General features: G+C 42.1%; 1 pseudogene across 1 annotated transcript in view; it reads left to right on the top strand.

Annotated features, from left to right (window-relative positions):
* The first annotated feature begins 3,140 nt into the window (after window positions 1–3,140).
* The window catches only part of LOC114277638 (cysteine-rich receptor-like protein kinase 26), a 61,872-nt pseudogene continuing 48,932 nt past the window's right edge, over window positions 3,141–16,080 (top strand). The window contains exons 1-2 of the transcript XR_014341269.1: window positions 3,141–3,611; window positions 6,654–6,870. The product of XR_014341269.1 is annotated as a cysteine-rich receptor-like protein kinase 26 (transcript). The remainder of the gene's footprint in view (window positions 3,612–6,653; window positions 6,871–16,080) is intronic.

Here is a 16,080-nt window from a genome sequence, read left to right as displayed (position 1 = left end):
AGATTTGAGTGAGAGACAACGAGAGAAAGAGAGAAAGAGAGAGACAGAGACAGACAGACAGACAAACAAACAGAAAAGAGTGATGAGTTAGAGAGAGAGAGAGACAAAGAGAGAAAAAGATAGAGAGTGAGAGACAGAAAAAGAGACAGAGAGAGAAAAGAGATGAACGAGAGAGATAGAGAGAAGAGAGATGAACGAAAGAGACAGAGAGAGAAAAGAGATGAGAGAAAAGATAGATAAATCGAGGAGAAGCTCGATAAATAGAGAATATGAGAGGGAGAGAGTGAGCAAGACGAATATAATGAGGGAGAAATACACAAATAGACAAGCATACAGAGAGAGAGATGAGTGATGAGTGAGAGAGAGTGAGAGTGAGAGTGAGAGAGAGATAGAGAGAGAGAGATAAACAGAAAAAGAGACAGAGACAGAGAGAGAGAATGAGAGATAGAAAAAGAGAGAGAAACAAGAGACGAGCGAAAGATAGACAAAAAGAGAGAAATAGAGCGAAAAGAGATGAGCGAGAGAGAGACACAGAAAAAGATAGATGGGCGAGAGAGATAGAAAGAGATATAAATAAGAGAGAGAGAAAAAAAATAAAAATAAATGAGAGAGATAGAGAGAAGAAAGATGAGCGAGAGAGATAAAGAGAGAAGACATAAGAGATAGAGAGAAGAAAGATATGCGAGAGACACAGAGAGAAAATGGGAGAGATACACAGACAGATAGAGAAAGAAGAGTGATGAGTGAAAGAGATAAAGAGAACAGAGAGAGATAAATACAGAGAGACAGGAAGATGAAAAAATGAATGAAAAGAGATGTTATATTAAAATAGTAAGACGACATCGTTTTTTTTATTTTTTTTGTGACAGAAAAATACCGTTGAATTTATTCAAACTATTTTGTGACTGTATATATATGAAGCTGTCTCAAAACCACAATCACTATGTTAGGTTAGAGTTTTCCAAAAACTCTTTTGAGAAAATTATACTTTCTTGTTTTCCGTGTTATATTATTTTTACTGAATTTTTTTAATATTTAATTTTTTTAATTTTTAGACACACCTAACATAAATACACCTAAAAAGTAAATTTTTTTTTTTAAAAATTCACTAAATACCAAAAATACAAAAGAAATACAATAATTCAATACATTTTTTTTTATATTTGTATGTATTTATTAATTTTTAAAAATATTTTTTCATAATTTTTTTTTAGATACATTTAAGTAAAGTGCATCTAAAAAAAATATTTAAAAATTTAAAAATATTCACTTAAAAAAAAAACCACAAAAGTGAGTATTTGTGACGGTAAAAAAATACCGTCTCAAAAAACAGAGTATTTGCGACGGTAAAAAATACCGTCGCAAAAAAGGAGCGTATTTGCGACTGCAGAAAATACCGTCGCAAATACTCTCCTTTTTTGCCACGGTATTTTTTTACCGTCGCAAATACTCTGTTTTTTGAGACGGTATTTTTTTACCGTCGCAAATACTCTGTTTTTTGAGACGGTATTTTTTACCGTCGCCAATACTCTGATTTTTTGAGACGGTATTTTTTACCGTCGCAAAAAGTCACCGTCGCAAATAGTTCCGTCTTTTAAGCCCCATTTTCTTGTAGTGCACATTCAACAATTCCCACGTCCCATATTAAGCTAATTTTCACCCGTAACCACATTCAACATATATTACCCACATTCAGATTACCCAAACCCACCAACAACCCATATAGCCTAATTACCCATAAAAACATAGACAAATCAAAATCACATTATTCCCAAATACCCACATTAGCTCGACATTAACATTCAAAAAAACATACCAACATAACAGCTGAATGTGAAACTATGTAACTCATTACGAATTAAAAAATCAACCCCAACACAACAAACCCACAAAAAATTAATGAAAAATATTGCAATAAAAAACACATTGTATACAAATATAAATTGAAAATTCACAAAACCCACATTCAAAATATCGTAGATTCATGCACCTCTAGATTGGGGGTTCCAACCCGGAAGGATTTAGGTTATTGAAGTTGGTGTATTTCGCACATCAATAAAGAACATACAAACCCTAGTATGGAATTCATACTAAGAACATGCAAATCCTAGTACGAAATTCACACCAAAGTTTCACACAACTATTTGAACAAAAATTTACTTTTACATCCCATTGTCATTGTTTTTGCTTCCAAATGTAACACGAAATCTCCAGAAAGCGGCAACTCCAACTACAATCAGCCGGCGGAGATCATATTTTTGCTACCGAAATTGGATATGGTTGAACAAAAATGAAGAATCACGATGTAGGGCTTGGGAACCCAAATTTGAATGTGAAACACACTACAACAAAATTGAATTTTTTACGTCTTGCAATGCATGCCGTAAAAACTCTTTCACAGCATGCACACAAATGTCATTATATGACATGTGGTGGAAAGTTAATTGTCATTTACGGCATACAGGTAAAGTTTTAAAAAATAATAAATTAAACATTAATGATATACTTTGTATGTCATATAACAAATTTTACAACATTTTTTTCATGCCATAAATCATTATACTTTACATGGCATAATTTTGCATGCCGTAAAATGTTATTTTTAATATGTTTATGACATACTATGTATGCCGTATATAATCTTTTACAACATATTTTTAACATATTTTATGCCATATATTTTTAATATGTTTATTTTTAATATTTTTTCCACCATCGGGGACCGGGGACGGGGAGTGTGATCCCCGTCCCGCCCCGCCCCGTTGCCATTCCTATTTGTACGCTTTTATAGTTTAGGAGACAAATTGATACTTCTCAATAATTTTGGGGGTCCATTATACATTTCTATAGTTTAGAAAATCAAAGTAATATTTCTTAATAATTTAAGGAGTCTTTGTGTAAATAACTCATTTTATAACATATAGCACTTATAGAATTATAAATGTTTATATTAGATTTATGACTAATTCAAAATGAAATTTTCACTATTTTTCTTTAAAAAAAATTACATCGCGGTATCATTTTTGAAATAACACCAGACTCATATTTAGGAATATAAAATGTAATTAATTCTTTAAAAGATCTTTGGGAGCTTGTAATATAGTTGAAAGAGCCAAAGTAAACTTGTATGTATACTGAAAATGGTTTCTGAGAGACATCTCCTCTTCTTTTCTCCCATTCTCATAAACCTAGTTGTTCTCACCATTGCCCAGCAGCCTATCTTTCTAGGCAACTATTGTATTAACACCGGCAATTACACGAGCAATAGAACGTACGAGTCGAACCTCAATACCCTCCTCTCCTCGCTCTCCTCTAACACCGATAAATTCAAATACGGATTCTACAATTCCTCATTTGGCGAAAACTCAGATAAAGTTAATGCAATTGCGTTTTGCAGAGGCGATGCTAATCTTGAAATGTGTCGTAATTGTATCCATAACTCAACTAGTAAGCTCATACAACTTTGTCCTAATTACAAGGAGGCGATCGCATATTATGACTATTGTATGCTACGATTCTCAAACAATACAATAATCGGGATTATGTCAGATAGTCCACAGGATGATCTGTGGAGCAACAAATACGCATTAAACGTGGATCAATACAATCAGGCACTAAGTGTTAACATAAATTTCAGAACATAAACCTTACACTTTGGATCATTTACCATGTGTATTATCAAGAAATCAAGACAAAATGACATACCTGAATCCATTGATGAACGGTTAAACGGAAGCGTGATTATCAATGAACTCTTTGTTATTGATTATGTTATTGCCTTCTAATCCTTTCCCCTTTGGTGCCTTATGTTTCTCCTTGAGAGGATTTAGAAAGAAAAATGGCAGTGTTCTTATTTTTCCACTTGGGAAGGAATAGGGACCATAACCTTTTAAAGGTTGTAATTGGTTTTCAAAACTGAAAGGTTGTGGAAGTTCAAAAGGAATGAAAACCAACTTTAACCAATATGTTTTAATTTCTATTTCTGCCCCTCATAGAAATAGAAATTATACAACTAGTATCTACACATTAGGTCCATAACACATATACCCTTAAGCCTATTAACTAAATTGAATCACTTAAATTGTAGGCTTCTTATAAATGATAACACCACATTTAATTATGTGGTCCCATTGAGACATTATCTAACAATCTCCCACTGGACCACATATGTATCCTGAAAAATGTGCTTAACTTTAGTGAGCTCAGAAATTTGTTATCATAACTTGAGGGTATCCAAACAATCTTGTCCATTAACTATATTAATATAGGATCAAAGCGGTCTTCGTTACATCAATCGTAACTCGACCCACCAATGGTCACGTATACTAATACAGCTAAATGACATAGATCAATCATGGATGCGTAGCATGGAAATTACATGTGATGTGATCCATACATGCCTATTTCCAACTGGTCCTACTTAACTTTATTGAGATCAATACTTCACAATACGTAACAGAGCGTAATAAACTGAATATTTCATTTCTGCAGAAATTAATCTAATTACATAGATAAAACTCAAGGCTGACATAAAGCAGTAATATAAATACAAACTCCCACTAAACCAGAATGTTCTCAAATAGAACAACACCCATCTGAGCAGTGTGCTCATGAAAGACCTTGGGTGGTAGTCCCTTCGTAAGTGGATCCGCTATCATGGAGTTTGTCCCAATGTGCTCTATGGAAATCTGTCCACTCTCCACTTATGAGAGTTGGAACTCTCCATGGCTTGACGAAAGTTGATTGGATCATCTTTCGACATTCCATTTTCTACCCACCAATGTTCCTGGAGATATACAATATAATCATCTGAAAATGCAAATCTCCTTTCTCTGGTGGATCGCCTTAATGGCACAGATTCTTGAGGTTGAGGTTGTAGAGTTTGTTCCTCAAGAACAATTACCTCATCTTGAATGGGGGTTTGAACTATATTATCTTGAACAACATTGTCTGGTTGAGGATCCGAAATTACTTCTCGAGCAATGACAGGTATAGGAACCTGTGATTGGTCAAAAGTAGTAGTAGGAAGTGGGATTACTCCTGCTTCCTCCTCAAAGACAATGTCTCTAACTGGATTTCTCCCCCCAAACTCAACATCCTCAAAAAATGTTGCAATTACCTCATGTTCACATTAAGTTACCAAACAGATAATCTCTAAATAAATTAATTTAATGACAACATCTCAAGATACCTAGCACAACATTAATACCAAGCCTTTGGGTAGTGATATTAACTGTAAGTGGTATTCTTGCTGTAATGATCAAACATTGACAACAAGTTATGTCAAATAACAAATCTATCTTTTGATGGATTTATTATTCACATTAGGTTTTCTTGACAATTGGCACATGTTTATCACCACAAAATGTGTGTGTAATTCTGCCAAGTCTTAATCATGTCTTTGGACCGATAAATACCCGCATGAGATACACAGACATGAACTTCAAAACATTCCATATAAAAACAATCTAGACAAGAGAGATCACTTTTGTGACATCTTGTTTGAATTGACTTATATTGAGAGTGTTAGAAAATTAAATTTCTGTAGACGTTGTATGAAATTACATTAAATTTTAAGATTTCTAAATTTGTGACCCCGTATATGTTATATAATCTGCAGCAATTCCAATTATATATATACATATATAAATATAATTGACGGGTCCAAAAACAAATAGTTTTTTTTTTTTTTTTTTTTTTATGATGTTCAAAATTAAACTGATCAAATCGCAAGATATATCTATATAAATAAATACATGATGTTCATCCATTTGAGAGAAGAAAAAAAAAAAAAAAACTGCCCACCGAATCATTTTACAATTCCAGAAAACAGATTGCCATTTTCACAGAACAAAACAGGAAAAAACAGAATTTACATCCATAAGAAAATTCAGAATCTGATTCCAGGAAACTAAATAGAATGAATAAAGCATATCAATTCTGATAAGACACATGATATGCATGCTCTGATACCAATTGTTAACATAAATTTCAGAACATAAACCTTACACTTTGGATCATTTACCATGTGTATTATCAAGAAATCAAGACAAAATGACATACCTGAATCCATTGATGAACGGTTAAACGGAAGCATGATTATCAATGAACTCTTTGTTATTGATTATGTTATTGCCTTCTAATCCTTTCCCCTTTGGTGCCTTATGTTTCTCCTTGAGAGGATTTAGAAAGAAAAATGGCAGTGTTCTTATTTTTTCACTTGGGAAGGAATAGGGACCATAACCTTTTAAAGGTTGTAATTGGTTTTCAAAACTGAAAGGTTGTGGAAGTTCAAAAGGAATGAAAACCAACTTTAACCAATATGTTTTAATTTCTATTTCTGCCCCTCATAGAAATAGAAATTATACAACTAGTATCTACACATTAGGTCCATAACACATATACCCTTAAGCCTATTAACTAAATTGAATCACTTATATTGTAGGCTTCTTATAAATGATAACACCACATTTAATTATGTGGTCCCATTGAGACATTATCTAACAATAAGATCCTTGTTGGACGACATTTGAAAACAAGCTGCTGCAGGTGGCCCTCTTCGCAAGTTAGCAGCTGGAAATACAACCGGTCCTGATTTTCAAATTATATATATATATATATATATATATATATATATATATGCGCTCGAGCAGTGCACGCCTGATTTATCAGAGAGAGATTGCTTCAATTGCCTACTTGGGGCTGCTGAAGCAATTCCAGGTTGTTGTAATGGGAGCACTGGAGTGAGAATTGTTAGACCCAGCTGTTCTTTACAGTATGATACCTATAATTTCTTTAATGAGATTCCAGCCATTCCATCACCAGACTCACCAGCACCTGCCTCACCACAACCAGACCCATCAGGACCAGGTACATAGCATTTGTTTTTGCCTTTGGATTGTAGTTTTATGGTTAACGCATAGAGCTCAGTAATGTTAGGTGCATAGAATTGAGACACAGAAAGTATACATAAAATGCACTGTATGGTTTATAATATTGATCTTGAATGTGTCATGGGTCACATTTAGAAAATAATATCTTAACCACATAATACATTTTATATGCTCTTTCAATGTTTCGATTCTACGCATTTAGAATTAATTACTACATGGAATTTGATTGCTCTGTTAATTTTCAAGTTTTGCTAACAGGTATCTTTAAATGGCGGAATATTCTTACAATATTTGAGTAAAGTTTCAAAGAACAGAGAGAAGGCCACAATTTTTTCATTTTTTCCCTAAAGATTCTATAAGGAAGAACAAATAATTGATCATCTTTTTTTACACAGCTTTCGAATATGGGATTGAAGGGGCATAAGTGGAAGTGTGAGATACGAAATGGAGGACTAAAGAGTTCTAACTAATTAATTAAGTTGTAAAATTGATAGAATTTTGTCAATCTATTTTCATAATTCGGGGTGTAAGCGGTGTGGTTCGGACAATTCGAAAATAAAATTATAAACCGAATTGCAGATTGGCGGATTGGCAAATTGTTGCGATTTTGGGTGGATTGGCGGATTGAAGAATATTCTAACCAATTACCAAGTCTTTGCATAATATATAATATTAATTTACATAATATTTTTCATATATATAAGGGTAAATTATGCAAATGGTCCATGTAGTTTGCACAATGTGTCAATTTGATCCGTATTGTTTCAATTTGCTAGATTTTGCCCTTTAATTTAACGAGTTGTGTTATATTAGTCCAATAACGGTTATTAAGTTTGGTGGATGGAAAGTCAAACGATGTGTCAATTTGGTCCATATACTTTACACGATATGTTAATTTGGCTCCTATTGTTTTAATTTGCTCGATTTTGACAGGGACCAAATTGACAGATTGTGTAAATTATAGAAACCAAATTGACACATCGTTTGACTTTCCATCCACCATGCCAAACAAGAGTTATTTATTGAACTAATATGACACAATCCGTTATATTAAATGGGAAAATCGAGTAAATTGAAACAGTATAAGTCAAATTGACATATCGTATAAACTATAAGGACTATTTGCATAATTTACCTTATATATAACACAAACTAATTTTACATAATATTTTTCATATATATAACTACTAATTTGTAATAAATTCCACCTATTAAATCTCTCCCACACTCATTTTATTTTGATATTTCATTATAAGTTAAAAAATATATGTGTAATTAACTGAGAGGGTGATTTTATGATATGGAGTTGGGCCGAGGTAGCGACCGAGCAGGTTGAGAGCCCGACAGCACATTGGGCCGAGATGATGTACTATTCGCCCAGAGATGGGCTGCCAGAACTTGGGCCGGGCAGAACTTGGGCCGAGTGCGTCCCAGACCGTAAAGAAGCGGCTCGGCAAGGCAGTGCTCGGTCGGACCGGGATGCTCGGTCTGAGGATAGCCGAAGCCAGACAAGTCGAGTGATCGGCGCCCGGAAAGGCGCGGTCGGCCGAGGTTACCGTTTGACCGGCAGGAAAGCTGACCACAGGGTGCTTCGGGCTAGGCTTTGCTGAGATGCCGCCTAGCCCGGTCCTCCTTGGTCTGCCAGGGAAGTGCTCGGGTATGAAGCACGGCACGACGCAGTAACATACAGAACAGTTCGGCTGCCGGGCTCCAGCTGTGATGGCGGGCAGTTGAGATTAGGTGATGTTCAGCAAGGTCTATGCTGACAGATGGGATAAAGGGAGCCACGTGTCAGGAGACGACTGAGAGTAGATATGGGCCACAAAGGGTATATAAGCATGTCTGCGCCCCCCATACGCGACACACGAACATCTCTGTAAGGAATTCTTACACTAAAACACTCTCTCCCTTCTCTCTATCCATCCTAAGGTGTGTGCTAACTTGATATACCCACCCCGGAGTATACCCGAAGGAGAGAGGGACCTCCTGCTGTCCGCCCAATGGCTGACTTGGGAACGCCCACTGGCGGACAGTCAGGAGACGCGCGGGACAAGCGCGGACGAAGTCATGGATATTCACGGAGTCCAGACGGTCACCGGCGGAGGAGAGACTCGCACGCCAGGCAACTGGAAAGCAAGTTGAGGGATCAAGATGCTGTCATCCGGCGGATGGCGGCGGAGATGGAAGATCTCAAGCGGCATGTCAAAGGGAAGGGTGTAGTTGGAGTGGGAGACCACAGTGAGCGCACCCCATCCCGCCGTTCAGGCGGTCAGAGTCAACGACATACTCAGTCCATATCCATTACCAGAAGTTACCAGGTTGGTGATTCCGACGTGCATGCAGAAAAGTCTAGCGCCCAAGACAGCAGCTACAAACCCTCACGTCCGGCGACGACGTCGAGGTACTCTTACTCCGCTCAGTCAGAGGATTTACGGGCGGTCTTAAAGGAGCGGGCCCCCCGGCGCGAAGCTCAGAGAATACCTGCTTTCCAGTGGCTATCCTACGGGGTTCATGCCAGCGAGGAGGTCGGAATGCCTCCACCCCGCCAAGCAGTGCCACTCCTTGAAGATATGGACTTGGCCAGGCTGAGTGCCACTCCTTTTTCCCTGGAAATTGAAACAACACCACTTCCGGCAGGCTTCCACCAACCTAAGTTCACACTTTATGACGGAAAAATCGATCCTTACATGCATGTGAGTCACTTCCGACAGGTCATGGCCGGACATAGGCGGAATGACGGACTTATGTGCCTAATTTTCCCGTCAAGTTTGGGCGAGCTGGGCTTAAAGTGGTTCGAGCGGTTGCCGGAAGGGAGCATACAAAGGTGGCATCAGTTGGCCGAGGCGTTTGTTACACGCTTCAAAACCAACACAAAAACACCAAAGGAAGTCGATCACTTGCTAAGTGTCAAGATGGAACCGTGCGACACACTGAAGGCGTACAATTCAAGGTATTGGGAAACCTTCAACGAGATCTTGGATTGCCTGATCAACCTTGCAATCACGCAATATAAGCGTGGTCTCCCGGTCGGACATAGACTGCGAGACTCGCTTACCATGCACCAGCCGACCTCCATGGGCCAGCTCATGCAGCGCATCAATGAGCACATCCGAGTAGAGGATGACGCGTCAGCTTTTACCATGAAGGCCACTCCGGTAGTAACGGACAAGAAGACAGCAGGCAAAGTGCACGCAGTTGGGCAAGAGTCCATCTGCTCAAGTGACCGAGCAGAGGAATCGGGCCGTGGAACTAACCGTAAAAACCGGGGAAGAGGACGCTGCAATGACCGGGATGACTACCCCCGAGATGATGTAACAGACGCAAACAGAAGGATGAAGGCAAGGACTGGCATAACCACGGTCTTCAAGATTCCAATCTATCGCATACTTAGTGAAATCCGAGACGAGGAGTATGTCCGGTTTCCTGCTAAGTTGGGTGATGGACAAAAGGGCTATAATCCGCGGTATCGTTGCACGTTCCACCGGGAGAGAGGCCACCGGACTGAGGATTATTTGCCTTTGCGGCAACACTTGGAAGAACTGGTTGCGGCCGGGCATCTAGACCTTTACATTGATGGCGGCGAGATTTTGATCTCTGACAACGGCACCCAGTTTGACGGTAGCCTATTCAGAGGATTTTGTGAAGATTTGAAGATAGAATTCTACAACTCCACCCCGGCTTACCGGCAGTCCAATGGTCAAGCTGAAGCATCGAACAAGACTATACTGGATGGGTTGAAGAAATGGCTGGAAAAGGCCAAGGGCAAATGGGCTGAGGAATTACTTAGCGTCCTTTGGGCATACCGAACAACCCCACGACGTTCTACCGAGGAAACTCCATTTGCTTTGGCTTACGGCATGGAGGCGGTCATACCCTTGGAAGTTGAAATGCCCACCCTCAGAAGCGAGAGTTTTGAGCCCGAGCTGAACACCGAGGCTATTGCCTTGGAGCTGGACCTAGTGGACGAGCGTCGGGAGAAGGCCCTCATCCATGTGGCCGCCTACCAACAGGAGCTCTCAAAGAAGTATAACAAGACGGTGCACCCCAGACCGTTCAAAGTTGGTGATTGGGTTTTGAGGAAGATTATGGGCAACACCCTGGTGCCAGGAGAAGGCAAACTAGGGGCAAATTGGGAAGGACCCTACAAGATCACTGGTCTGGCGGGCAAGGGGGCTTACCACTTGGAGTATTTAGAGGGAAGAGCAATACCCCGGCCATGGAATGCGGCCAACTTGAAACTGTATTATTTTTAAGCTTCTGCTTTCTTTTCTTGTGCAAAGAAACTTTTTGGCTTGCACCACAGCATGTAATTCTTTTTGTCAATTTATAGAAGTAATTTTGCTTTAGCACTTGGACTGTTGTTTTAATGTTACGAACCGAGATGATGTACTCCGGTTGGAAGAGTTGGTGTTTTGTCCAACTTTGGATTCCCAACCGAGATGATGTACTCCGGTTGGAAGAGTTGGTGTTTTGTCCAACTTCGGATTCCCAACCGAGATGATGTACTCCGGTTGGAAGAGTTGGTGTTTTGTCCAACTTCGGATTCCCAACCGAGATGATGTACTCCGGTTGGAAGAGTTGGTGTCTTGTCCAACTTCGCATTCCCAACCGAGATGATGTACTCCGGTTGAAAGAGTTGGTGTTGTGTCCAACTTAGGATCTCCAACCGAGATGATGTACTCTGGTCGGAAGAGTTGGTGTTTTGGCCAACTTTGGATTCCCAACCGAGATGATATAATCCGATTGGAAGTGTTGATTTGTTCAACTTTGTTACAACCGAGATGGTTATTTCGGTTCATGAATTTGTTTTGTTCTGCTTAAGTGCTTCATTCGAGGTGTGAATTCCGGTCGACGAGGTGTTTTGTTCAAATAATGATTTACACCGAGATGTTTTGATGAAGATAACTTGGATGAATACCGTGCAAACACTTGGCAAAATTTGAACGTTTCATTGATAAGAAAATCACTACAGAAGGTGGGGACAGAGCCCGGTTACATCAAAAGTGTTGAAAGCAAAAATACAAAAAAGAAAAGAAAACTAAACTAAGGGGGATAGATTAGTGAATTCGTCCTCGCCGGCATCCAGGTTAATGGTTGGACTGGTATCTTGGGCACCGGGCTCCTCATTGCCGGGCTGCTCTTGCACCTCGGCCTCTTCTTCCTCAGAATCTGTCTCCCCGTCTCCTTCTTCGAGTCCTTCCTCGGCCTCAGCCTGCAAAGCGCTGAAGACGTCGTTTGCATAAGGCACGAGGTAGACCGGTAGCGAAGCTGGAGGAGGGTTGGCAAATACGTCGGTGTCAGAGCCCTGGCCGAGGTGTTCGCAAGCGGATTTCCAGCCAGCCTTGAAGTATATGTCTTGTGTCGCAAAGACTTGCTTCTTGTAGCTTTGCTCGGCCTCGTTGAAACCCGCGTTATTGGCAGCCCGGCAAGCTTTCTTTTTCGACTTCTTCAGGGTGTCCACCTCGGTCTGGAGCTCATTTTGTTTTTTCTCGGTCGCATTCAGCTGACCGAGCAGTCTGTTATTATCAGCGTTGGCCATCTCAAGGGAAGCCTTAGCCCGGCCGAGCTCGGCTTGAAGGCTCTCAACCTGGCTGGCTGTGTCGTTTGCCTTTTGCCTAAGCTGGTGGATGCGCTCCAAAACCAGGTGTTGTTTTTGAATGGCCTGAAAAAAGCAAACTTGATTAGAAACGGAACCGGGCAAACACTTGGGAAAATTTTCAGAGCTGCATTGACTTACCCTGGCCATGGACTTCACGGATGACTTGACCAACCGAGTGTCAGGGACGTGGTCGCTGCCGACCACGTCGCTCGGTAGTAGGAATGCTTTGGACAGATCAAAGGCGAGCAGATGCTCTTTGTCAGCCTTGATCGAAGCCGTTGCCGGGATGTCTTGACCCCGGTGCTTCAACAGGGGGCGCCAGGCCGGTACTGGGGCGGGGGCGTCAGTTGGATGCTCGGTAGTTAGCTCGGCGACTAACTCGGCGGATGGGTCTGCCCGAGCTCTTTTTCCGGCGCGCCGTGCAGAGGGTTCTCGGCTGGATTGCCCGGTCGGTTGAGAGGCAAGGGCGACCACAGCGCCACTGGATTGACCGACGACAGGTGAGCAAGTTACAACGCTCGGCAGCTCGGCGGATGTGGCGGTGAGCAGGTTCTTAATTCTGCTGCGCTTGGCCATCTCTTGTTCCTTGGTCAGGCGAATGAGGGGAACGTCTGGCAGAGTAGGATCCGGTGGAGGTGTTGGAGCTCGGAGGAAGTCAGTAACCTTACTCCGGCGGGGAGCGGAGTATCTATATGTGGGACTGTAGCCGAGCAGTTGGTTACAATCTCGATCGCGGTAGCGAAGCGCGGTCCTGATTGCCTCTACGTTGGGGAAATTGTAGTTGGCTTGCAAGGCTTGGATGGCTGCAAAAGAAACAAGAGAATGATTAATCTACAGAAACATCAAGTGTATAAACCGAGATAATTTGCGCGGCTTACATGTGCTCCCAAAATTTTTGCTAATCATCCAGCCCGGTACCTCGGCTATCTCGTAGTTACCAGACACCCAGAAGAAATCATCGTCGTGAAGATCCTTATCTGGTGTGCCGGTCACGATTTTCTCTCTACCCGGTCTAATCTTGAGGTAATAGGAGAAACCGTCGCCGGTGTGGCCCAAGGTGTATTGGCGTAGGACCTCGGCTAGACCTAGGCTAATGCCTAACTGATTGTTTAGCTTATGAACGCCGTTTATTATCCGGTAAGTGTTGGTGGACACTTGGGTTGGTGCTAGCCCGGTTCGGCGCAAGAACTCGGTTATCAGTGGATTAAGTGGGAAACGAAGGCCCCCTTCAACAATGGATAGCACGGTGAATGGGCATTCCTCCCTACCCCAAGGCGTTGTCTCCTCTTCTGCCAGCTCGAGATGGACGTTGGCCGGGATGCCGTACTCCTCTCTGAAAGCGGCTAGCGCGGCCTGAGTATCCACTAGGAAGCGAAATTTCCCCATTTGTGGCCGGCTTACTATAGCCCGGTTGAGGGGTTGGGCACGGTGGTAATTGGTTGCTGCTCGGTCTTGAGAGCCTCAGGAATGACAGTGGTCCCCTTGGACTCTGCAGGAAAAGGATGGCAAGTGTAAGAGAGCGCGGTTGCGCAAAAGGAGCTAGACTTCAGCTCGGTCATTAAGAGTGCCAAACCACCTCGGTTGTCTAACTAAGGAGCTCGGTCGCCCAAGCAGACCTGATGTTAGCCCGGTTGAGCGACCAAGTCCTTTTGTTATCTCGGTTTTTGCTGTGGTTGAGACAAACATGTTGTTTGCCCGGTTTGATTGGTTTTTCGGATCGAAAGAAGACCAAGAGCCCGGTTCGCCCCAGTTCTTCAGTGTTCTTCAGGAAGACGAAGAACACCATGAACAGTGGGAGGTTTGGGACGTTTTCTACGGCCTATGCCCTAAGAGCTATGTTTCTGTGCCCTAATGTGTATAATATGAAAGAAAACAGTAACTATAGATGGGTTGAAGGTCTTACCTGTGAAAGGCAGAAACTGCTCCTTCAAGCACGAAGAATGGCAGCAAAGTCTGGATGAAGATACAAGAGCTCTAGAGTCGAATAGCAAAATGGCAGTAGGAGGAAAGTGAGTTTAGGGAGGTCTTGTATGTATAGGCAGGAGGGAGTCCGCCCAAATTCAAATTCTGGCAAAAACGGCGGGTTGGCTGCCCGATGACCAATGGCAGCCCGCCACGTGTCCCCATTTATGGCTAAGTCAGGGCTGAAGCGACGGGTTGAAAAGACGAAGAGCCAACCGAGCTACTTTCGACGAAGAGGATGTCAGCCGAGGAATATAACCGGGCAAGTTTTCAGACAATTATGTTAACTAGCCCGGTCAAGGTTAGGCGTCTTGAAGACCGGAGAAATGTTATCTCGGTCGAAGTGAGTAATCCCAGTCACGCTTTCGCGGACGGAATTAAGGGGCAATTGAGAGGGTGATTTATGATCTGGAGTTGGGCCGAGGTAGCGACCGAGCAGGTTGAGAGCCCAAAAGCACATTGGGCCGAGATGATGTACTATTCGCCCAGAGATGGGCTGCCAGAACTTGGGCCGGGCAGAACTTGGGCCGAGTGCGTCCCTGACCGTAAAGAAGCGGCTCAGCAAGGCAGTGCTCGGTTGGACTGGGATGCTCGGTCCGAGGATAGCCGAAGCCAGACAAGTCGAGTGACCGACACCCGGAAAGGCGCGGTCGGCCGAGGTTACCGTTTGACCGGCAGGAAAGCTGACCACAGGGTGCTTCGGGCTAGGCTTTGCCAAGATGCCGCCTAGCCCGGTCCTCCTTGGTCTGCTAGGGAAGTGCTCGGGTATGAAGCACGGCACGGCGCAGTAACGTACAGAGCAGTTCGGCTGCCGGGCTCCAGCTGTGATGGCGGGCAGTTGAGATTAGGTGATGTTCAGCAAGGTCTATGCTGACAGATGGGATAAGCGGAGCCACGTGTCAGGAGACGACTGGGAGTAGATATGGGCCACAGAGGGTATATAAGCATGTCTGCGCTCCCCATACGCGACACACGAACATCTCTGTAAGGAATTCTTACACTAAAACACTCTCTCCCTTCTCTCTATCCATCCTAAGGTGTGTGCTAACTTGATCGTCGGAGGGTTTTTTCCGGCCACACACCGCCGGGTAGCTCACCGTTACTTGCTCGCAGGTGATCGGACATCGACGGAGCTCGGAAGAAATTAGTACGGGCTTGCCGGAATATTTGCTCCCCGTACATTAACTGTAGTGGAGCAAAGCCATTTCGAAGAAATTTTAAAATTTAAACCACGGTTAGCGGATAGAGTGGTGTGAATTGATGTGAACTGGTGTAATTTTAGCAGATTAAATGGTATTTTACACAGCCCTACTCATAATCCTAAACCAATTCAAACATGAAATATAATATACAATCCAAAAGGGTTGATAATCTTAGAACTAACTGTCCGAAGCACACTAATTCCATCTAATTGAGCCAGTCCTACCAAATATGGTCTAGAGGTATTGTTTGGTCTTGTTTCTTATTCAAAAGAAAGTGAGACTTGTTCTTTGTCATGTTTTTTTGTCATTTCTAATTTCACTTATCTTCGTTATGTTTGATGCAATGCATCAACTAGAGGGCCTCCTCATTTTTGTTGCATATAGTAAATTTTGTGAAGACTAAGACAAGTAGTCCTACCAGTTT

This window comes from Camellia sinensis, chromosome 9, assembly GCF_055761805.1.
Source record: "Camellia sinensis isolate YWXY chromosome 9, ASM5576180v1, whole genome shotgun sequence".
NCBI classification, from domain to species: Eukaryota; Viridiplantae; Streptophyta; class Magnoliopsida; order Ericales; family Theaceae; genus Camellia; species Camellia sinensis.
The sequence above is the reverse complement of the archived record's forward strand: the minus strand, read 5'-3'. Positions and strand labels throughout refer to the sequence as shown.